Below are 10,041 nucleotides of genomic sequence, written 5' to 3'. Positions count from 1 at the left end.
AAATACAAAACATAGAATATGTAACAAAGGAAACTTAGGACCCTTATACTACTTTCCTTTCCTTGTTCAAATTCTACTTTGAATTGTACACCATTGTGTAACACAGAAGATGTTATTTTTCCAACATCAAATAAGGTAAATGGTGGTTTGCAAGAAAGCCTGGATGTTGTACAACCATTTGCTTAGCTCCTAGAAGATGTGCATATATCCTGCTTCCCTTCAGCATATGAGGCAACTTCAGTTTATTTAGCATATGAGGCACCTTCGGTTTAAAATGCAGATGTTCTTGGTTACAGTTGCTATGTGAAATGTTATGAGATAGAAATTACTGTCATAATTAATAATAGGTAAAGGTTTTACCTTTGATATGCTGCGTTCTACATTTGATTGAGTCTTTTTGATTGTATTTATTGTACATCTCTATCATCCCATTGGTTTTCCAGCTGTTTGTGTACTTAGCTTGATGTCTGTTTCTATTTAGTCAAGGCTATTAATGCCTTTCAGACTTACTTTCAACTGCTCTGTAAACCCATATGGTTTACGTTTAAAGGGAGATTTACACTATTACACTCCTGGATATTAAAACTCACTTGTGTCTTTCTACATTTTGCTATCCTTAGAAAGATGCTGTGATTTATTGAGAAGGTGCATATAATTTTGTACTCACAGTAGCTGAAATAAGAACAAAGACAGTCCAGAAAATAGGCTCTCCCAAAGCCAGAAATTTTAGTAAAATAAAACCCCTCCCTGGTATATGTGAATGGGGAATTCCATTGGTAACTTACAAACACCATTCACATATACTGGGGAGGTATTTAATATAACACTTTGGTGTTACATTAAATTGGATTTTATGATTGGAATGGACAAGGTTTGCTTTTACTTGTTCAGCATCTTTTATCCTTTCTTCTGGAAATAGCATCCTAATTTTGCTTTGGAAAATGCCTCATCCTCAATTGAATATAATATGGATAAAACTGTTCATCAAAGAGATCTGACCTCTCCTGGCAAATGGGTGGGCACATGGTTGAAAAGACATTAGTATCCTTCTTCCTGGAATGTGAATGTTAAGTATAATTCCCCAGGCTGAAAATAGGTGAAGGTAATTTATTTTGACCATGTACCCCTAAAGAGACTGCCTGTTAAGTTTTGCTACTCACCCATTCAGTGCTGTTTGGCTTTCTAAAACTTGAAATTTAGCTTTTCTTCCAATTCTAAAGGTTATCTGATATCCATTTTGTAAGATCATGCACATTTTTTTTTTGTCGTAGCACCTTTTATTTGCAACCAAAGAACCCTGATACAAACACTGGGAGGTGGAGTAGGGGGGCAGCTAATACCGTCAGGATAATACGCAGTATTTGGAATTGGTAATTAGGCAAAACACACAATGGAAAAACAAGGAAGTTATTGCCTCTGGATACTCAGCCTCATACACCCATTGGAAACAAAAGTCTCCATGGAGTACATGTTTCAGTCCCACAGAACAACATGAGGAAACTGGAGTGAAGTTGGCATTGGCCATCTTTAAGGGGAGAGGATGGTAAACCAGAATAGGGAAATTCTTTTATCAAGGCCCCAAATGAAATTCAGAGACTGTCCTGACCATGCCTCGTATAGACAAAGGTTAAAATCACCAAAAATCAAAGCCCAGAGTAAGATTCACAAGTTGCTGAATTGTAATAATGGTTGAAGTCACAGCCACAAAATTATTTTACGTGAAAGTTAGGTGGTAATCTAGCCTGTGACAACAGGAATGGTGACGTCTGGAGAAAGTTCAGGGTGTTTGTAATACCCTGAACCCAACAAAACACTCTGAAAAATTCCCGTGAAATACTCCCTTATCTCATGAGATATTCTCTTCATTGCCTGATGAAGCACAGACTTTTGTGCAGGATGGGAGAACTAATAAAAGCTCCCCCAAATCCCCCACCATTATTCTAGGCCAGAATCTGATCTCAACATAGAATGGGGTGAGGAATTAGGAGTCAGAGCAAAGAAAAGAGTTACAAAAGTTTGCTAATGTATATTATAAAAATATGTGCGTTGTGAAGATGGACTCTCAAGGTAGTTGATAAAACGGCATAGATTGGTTTGAATTCTTTGATATGAGTGTACCTTGAAAATGTCTGCCCTCAATGTGTTAGCTCAGACAGCTGGCTGTGGTTCCGAAACTTTCTAGGTCAGTTAATACAAACATGGATTAAATGCTTTCCTCAGTAAATTAAATAGACAGGCCAGAAATTCTGTGGCATAATGTAGAACAGTGGTTCTCAAACTGTGGCTCCTGGACCAGCAGCATCAGCCTCCTTTGGGACTGTCTAGAAATAAAGAGTCCAGTCTCCACTCAGACCTGCAGAATCTGAAACTCTAGGGTTAGGGCACAACAAACTGTGTTTGTAACAAAACTTCCAGGTGATTCTGATGCATGTTCAAGTTTAAGAACCAAAAATGTAGGGGAATAATTTAAGGAGTGGCAGACCACAGTGCTGGCTGTTTCTGTTAGGTACTTCCTGCTCACTCACCCCAAACCTATGCCCTTCTAGAGGGCCTGGAAGATTCTCTTGCTCAGGAAGGCCTTGAGCAGAGGGTGGTAGAAATAACTATGTTGGCCCCTTTCTCTCTCAGATGGCAACACTCGTGGAAAGGACTGCAATAGAAACTTCCCTGACTCTAGTGGGCATGATCTCATAGCGGCAGAGGGAACAGATGCCAACCATAATAGGCATCAAGGCTGGTGGGGCAGCCAAAATATTCGAGGCTTATTCTGACCTGCAGATAGTTCTGGGTGTTCTTAATTAAATGTGAACTCGAAAGGATTAAAATTAATAAGCAACCACCCCTAAGTCTTCTCTTCATTTATGTAATGAACAAACCAACAAAACACTCTGGGTCTGGTGAATAGAAGTCCAACTTGAGTCATCATCCTTCAGACCCACAGCCTTCACCAGGTCCCAGACCTGAACTGTATAGCCCCAGAGTCCCAGCCATGAAAGAACAGTAGGATCCTGGGAAGAGAAAGTCCACAGCTATACTATTGGTGTTTATTTCATGCTTTCTGTGTGCAATAAACACAGGTCCCTGGAAGGGACCTGCAAAAATGTATCAAAGCAACTGTGTACTGGAAAAAGGTAACATCTAGAGAGAGTTTCGCTTAATTCTGCCTCGTAGTATGTCTAATATGATCTTGAATATTTTCAAGAGTTATTTTCCCAGATTTCCAATACATAGTTGGAGTAGATGTTTCTATAAACCATTAGAATTCCTTCCTTAGATTATTCAGCAAGTTGTGACTATTACAGAAAGGGACTAGACAAACTGATGCTGCTCTTTTTCCATCTCAAAGGGGTAAATCAAAAGCCACTGAGTATCATTGAAGGGAGTATGGTGATCAGAGCCTATGTAAAAGACTTCATAAGAATAGGGTATCTTAGTCCATTTGGGCTATGACAAAAGCCATAAACTGGGTAGCTTATAAAAACAGAAATTTATGACTCACAGTTTTGGAGGGAGGAAATTCAAGATTAAAGCACCAGCAGGTTTGGTGTCTGGTGAAGGCGTGCTTTCTGGTTCAAAGATGGCACCTTCTTGCTGTGTTCTCATATGCTGGAAGGGGCAGGACAGCTCCCTAGGGCTCGAATCCCATGAGGGCTCCCTGACTGGATCACTTGCCAAAGGTCCCCACCTCCTAATTCCATCACACTGGTGATTAAGTTTCTATGTATGAATTTGGGGAGACACAAACATTCAAAGCATAGCATGTGGGAAAAGTATCATTCACATATAAATCACTAAAACTAAAGGTGGAGTTAGAGCATTGATGATAAATGAGGTGCATCCTCAGGTACCTTGGCATGGCATAGTGGTCAAAAGCATGAACTCCAGCACCAGACTACCTGGAGTGAGCCCAGCTTTGCCACTTACTAGCTGTGTGACTAAGAGTGTCACTTGATCTCTATGTGTCTAAATTTCTCTCTGTATAAAATGGAGATGGTACTATTAATTTCCAATAAATAGGGTTAGAGTGAGGAATGTATGAGTTAATATAACTTTATTTAACAAGTTAAATAAAGCTCTTGGACAGTATCTAGAACATAAATGCCCTATAAGATGTTATATAAAATCAGAAAAATTCAGAACTATGGCTTAGTTTGCTTTTATTTATTCATACTCAATGACTATATTAGTCCTGTAGATCACTGTGTCAGGGGTTTAAATTGGTTCACACTGACTATATTTGATATGTTCATCTAGACAATGGATAGTCCTTTCAGTGTATCTGTTTAGTTTTCTAAGGCTTCCATAACAAAGTACCACAAATTGGGTGGTATAAAATAAAATAAGTTTATTCTCTTACAGTTCTGGAGACCAGAAGTCCAAAATCAGGGTGTCAGTAGGGCCATGCTCCTCCTGAAACTTGTAAGAAATCTTTCCTTGCCTTTTCCTAGCTTACGGTTGTTTATTGGCAGTATTTGGCATTTCCTAGTTCATAGATGCATCGCTCCAATCCTCTGTCTGCATATGGTATTGTCCCTGTGTCTCTTCTCCTATAAGTAAACCTGCCATATTGGATTAGGGGCCTACCACATTCCAGTATGACCTATTTTTAACTTATGTTTCCAGCAAACCTATTTCCAAATAAGGTCACCTTCTGAGGTACAGGAGTCAGGACTTCAACATATCTCTTTTGCAGAGACACAATTGAACCCATAATGGTATTTTTAAATGAATTTTAATAACTTTGGATAGGCATATGTTCTTGATTTTGCCACAGATCCCACCACTCCATATTGTCTCACACCTAACTTGCTTTATTTATTCATATGACTTGCTTTCCATTTGCTCTACACCATGAATATTAACAGACAATTAGATGAGAAAAGAGAAACTACTTTATTAAAATGTCATATTCAAAGCTGGATTATATTCCACATACCTAGAAACTTCCATGTGTCTATACTTGAATGCTGTAGAGAATACCAGATTTCAGACTTTTTTCTTTTTAAGGGCATGAGCTTTGGAGTTGAATTTACTTGGGTCAGAATGCAGCTCCACTACTCACAAGCAATGAGTCTAAACTGAGCTTGTTTCATCATCTACAAAGTAAAGGAATTAACATCAATCATATAGAATTGATCTACAAAATGAGGAAAATAACATCCATCAATGTGAAGTATTTAGTATAGTTCTTGGAACTTAGTAGGCCCTCAAAAATGGTAGCATAGCAACAGCAGCAGTAGGAGTAATAAGAATGACAGTTACTCTTAGGTAGGTATTAATATCAAACTGGGCAAATATTTACTTTAACCATGCATTCTGTTTTTTAATTATATTTTTGCTTGTATATTCTTATTCATCTTTTTTGCTGATTGCATGTTTAATTTTGCATCTTTTTCCAAGAAAGCAAGTCCTGAATACTTATCCGTCCTTATACCACAGGGTCTCTCGCCTGCTGTTGGCACAGATTGACCCTGTCTGTGCCCAGTGACATTAGTACACCTCTTGAAAATTAATTCCATATATTTTTTATATTCAGCTATATCTTCTGCATGCTTTTAGCATTCAGACTTCATGTATCCTTGGGTCTATGTTTGCATTATTTGTTCACCCCTAGAGAAGAAAGCCAAAGAAAGATTAATTCATAAAAAATGAATGATTGTTGAAACTCTCTCTTCAAAACCTTGATTTACTGCATAATTAGTAGACAGCACTAGAAAACAGAATCTCTTTCTGCCTGTGAATTAAGTAAATTAATTAATTCATTAATTACGTGTGATAACTCCATAGATAGCATAATTGTATCACTGGTTAACAAAACACAGCAAAAGAATCAAGCATGTTTTCAACATGGTCAAAAATTTAATTTACAATATTGGATCTCTCTCTTAGAATCCTAATTAAAGATCTCAGGCCCTGGCGCGGTGGCTCATGCCTGTAATCCCAGCACTTTGGGAGGCTGAGGTGGGCGGATCACCACGAGGTCAGGAGATGAAGACCATCCTGGCCAATATGGTGAAACCCCATCTCTACTAAAAGTACAAAAATTAGCTGGGCGTGGCAGTGCATGCCTGTAGTCCCAGCTACTCGGGAGGCCCGGGAGGTGGAAGCCTCAGTGAGCCGAGATCGTGCCACTGCACTCCAGCCAGGGCAACAGAGTGAGACTCTGTCAAAAAAAAAAAAAAAAATTCAGAAGAGCTCTATATAGTCCAAACACAAACACATTACTGGAAGGAGAGTTGTATTACTTATAAAGTATGCTACAATTAACAACAATCCTCTTTTCTCCCAGAATTTCTTCTTAACAAGAATTAACCCATTCATTTGCTCATTAAACAAATGTTACTGAGCATACAGGATACAGCAGTGAAAAAATTAGACAAAAATCTCATCCCTCATGGAGCATACATTTGAGCACTGTTCTGTTCATTATGGTAGCTGCTAGGCACGTGTGACTTTTTACACTTTAAATTAATTGAAACTAAAAATTTGGCTCCTCACTTTGACTAGTTAAATTTCACATGTTCAGTAACAATACATGGCTAGTAGTTGTCATATATATCTGTATTTTTTTTGAGACGGAATCTTGCTCTGTCTCCAGGCTGGAGTGCAATGTCACTGCAACCTCTGCCTCCTGGGTTCAAGTGGTTCCCCTGCCTCAGCCTCCCAAGTAGCTGGAACTACAGGTGCCCATGCCTGGCTAATTTTTTTTGTATTTTAGTAGAGACGGGGTTTCACCATGTTGGCCAGGATGGTATCAATCTCCTGACCTCATGATCCACCTGCCTCAGCCTCCCAAAGTGCTGGGATTACAGGCGTGAGCCACCGTGCCCGGCCTAGTTATCATATTTGACAGCACAGAAGAACATTTTCAACATTGCAGGGAGTTCTCTCAAATAGCGTTATTCTAGAAAGTGGAGATAGAGAACAAAAATTAATTAAGTAAAGAAGATACTTTTAGACTATGATAAAAACTCTGACAGAAACAAACAGGGAAATGTGATAGAGACCATTTGGGGACTGGGACAGACATGTCTAATGAGAACACATTTTAACTAAAACTTAAAAGAATTCAACTACATGAAAAGCTGTCAAAGCAAAGGATCAGCACGTGCAAAGGCTGCAAGGCATGAATGAACCAGATGTATTTGAGGAAAAGAAAAGGGGTCAATGTGAAATGTAAATGCAAGGAAGAAATAGAGTTGAGTACAGAATCTTCTGAAAATAGAGTTGAGTACAGAAACTTTTCAGAAATAGGCCCAGAAGCTGCAATGGAACAAGGTCTCAAGAAAGGACCTCTTTTATAATGGGAGAAAGAAGAACATACTTGCATGCTTAGGAAGCTGATGCAGTAGACAGGGAAACTATGATGGATCTAGGAAAAAGAGGGAAAGATCTTAAGAAGCAACATTATAGAGATACAGAGCATAAATAAAAAGGGTTCGTCTTCTACTGTACTAGAAAACAAAAGCAGAAAATGAGGGTGGAGATACAGATAGGTTAGCAGATTAAGTGGCTGGCTTGGAAGAAAAGAGAGTTCCAGTAATGTTGCTTGTAGCTTCACAACAAAATTTTTTTAAAAAATTGTTGAAGCCACAGTTGTAAGACGCAATGAAGTCAGTTATTTTTCATTGTCTTGGGCTGAGAAGAAATCATTTCAGTGTCCTCTGAGGTCATTAGCTGAAGACTGTACCAGATAGGACTTTGGAGTTAGACCAAATCTTGGTATCAAATCTTGGCTCCATCAGTTAGGACATATGTGCCTTTGAGCAAATTATTTAAATTATCCTAGCCTCTGCCTCTTTGTATGTAAAATTGCAATTATCACATATTAAGCCCATTAAGGTTCTGGATAATATGTAAGAAGCAATATACATATAAAGCACATTTGAAAAGACAAGCAAAGAAAATATAAAAGCAGCAAACAGAGATTGAAGAACAAGAGGGGCGCACTAGTATTAATGTCAAGGGAGGAGAGAATTTCAAGACTAGGAAGTGGTCCATAGACTCACATGATACAAAATAATGCAAGGAGATTCAAGCAGAGGGAAGGCTGCTGTATTTACTCATGAAAATGCCACTGATGATCTTCAACATAATAGTTTCTGTGAAAAGGTAGTCACCAAAATCAGAATGTATGGGCTTTGTATATAAGTAAGCTGTGAGGACACAGGTAGATACTATAGAGTTTGAGTGGTAAGTAAGGAGAAATAGATTCTATTGATAGTAATGCAAGAGTAGAGTTGGAACAAGAGAAGGCCCTCTTTTGGTATGAAGGAAATGGAGCTATGCTTTAGGCAGATGAGAAGGAGTTATGCTAAGGGAGAGAAGATGCAGGAGAGAGTGTCCATGTTAACAAAGAGCAAAGTACCTCAAGGACTCCATAGAGGTGGGACTTTGGAAAAGCAAATGAATTTCTGTTCTTATAGACAGAAAAAAGGAGAGGATGAAAGCTGAAGGAACCAGGTTGATATGACCTCCAAGCGGAGAAAAAATAAAGGAGTAGAATACCAAATGAAAACCAGAGTTACTAGGAAATCAGAAAAATGGAATGAACAGGTTTAAGAGCATCAGATTTTGGTAGACTGAGAAGTCTTCAAAATTAGGATTCACTTGTCTGGAAGATGGACTTTCCCAATAGCCTTTCCCTTCTTGGCTTCCAAGACACAAAAATGGCAACTTCGTTTTTTTAAATTAGTCTTTTTTCATGATCTGTTCTCAAATAGGTTCCATTATAGCAGATCTGGTCTCCCCTTCCTAGATTGCAAATGAGTTTCTGATCCATCATTACACGATGTCTTTCAGTTCATTCTGTCACTCTGAGATTTCCTTAGATAGTCCCAAAACATTGAGTCACAAACTTGTAGATACTCTTACAGTTGGCTAATCAAATGTACTGTGAGTGGAACTTATTCATTGAATTATTAATAGAAAATCTTAGTCTGTTGCTCCTATGAAGATCACTAACAGGACATAGCTAAAAATCAACCAATTCACAGATTGATGTAACAGGTGCTCATATTGGAATGAACTGCTCATCAGAGTTCTCATCTTATTCTCTCTCTCTCTCCATTGTCTGTACCCCACAGAAGGCCTGAGCTGTAAAATGGAAATGATCGTAAGACAAGTTCTCTCCACCATGGCCTCCAAGCATATATACCATTTCATTAATCAGCTGGTATTCCCAAAACCTCCAGGTTGTAAAAGCAGTCTATTTATGAAATATCTGGCTACGGCGTATAATAAACAATGCCAGAGTGAACTGAAAACAGACTAATTTAATAAGCAATTCCTTTCCCCTACACTGTTTAAATTTACATAATCAACTGGCTATAATATTTAGCATACTTTTAATGTTTCTCATTTGTTTACACTACAATTCTGTGCTTCAGACTTCTCCATTCACCAAAATATTGATTGGTCTACTAAGGGTACAGAACAGCAGATATTCCACTGGTAATCATTACGTGAATATGGAGGAAGTGAGAAGTGGAGCTACTGTATTTTTCTTGTTAATTACAAACCTAATATTCTATTAAAATGTATGAGATGACAAAATCTCAACAAACTCTTTAAAGCTATTACTAGCAGATAAAGTATTCTACCAAAGTATTAATATTAGCATCATTAAAATAGTTTTATCAAGTGTGCGTTTATCTCCAGATTGGAAACAATAGCAGCCTGAAGGTAAGAAATGCCCTTGAGTACTGTGGTATGAAAACCAACAGCAGTTTTAGAGTCACATAAAATCTCCTTGTGGTTTCACAACTAAAGAAAAAAAAATCTTGAAGCCACAGTTATAAGATGTAATAGAGTAAATGAGTCTATTTTTCATCACCTTGGGCTCTGAGAAGAAAACATGGCAGAGTTATATCGATAAGGGAAGAGCTCAGATATTAAAATACATTAACTTTACTTTAATTGATTTAAACAGATCCAGAGCTTTCTTAATGCACATGATGTTATTTCTGCATTAGTGGACAAAATAGATCTGCGTTAGATTGCAAAGCTCCATCTCTGTATCTCTGTCTGGTATGGAGAGAA

The sequence above is a fragment of the Pan paniscus genome, chromosome 2, assembly GCF_029289425.2.
Source record: "Pan paniscus chromosome 2, NHGRI_mPanPan1-v2.0_pri, whole genome shotgun sequence".
Lineage (NCBI taxonomy): Eukaryota > Metazoa > Chordata > Mammalia > Primates > Hominidae > Pan > Pan paniscus.
This window is presented reverse-complemented; position numbering follows the sequence as displayed.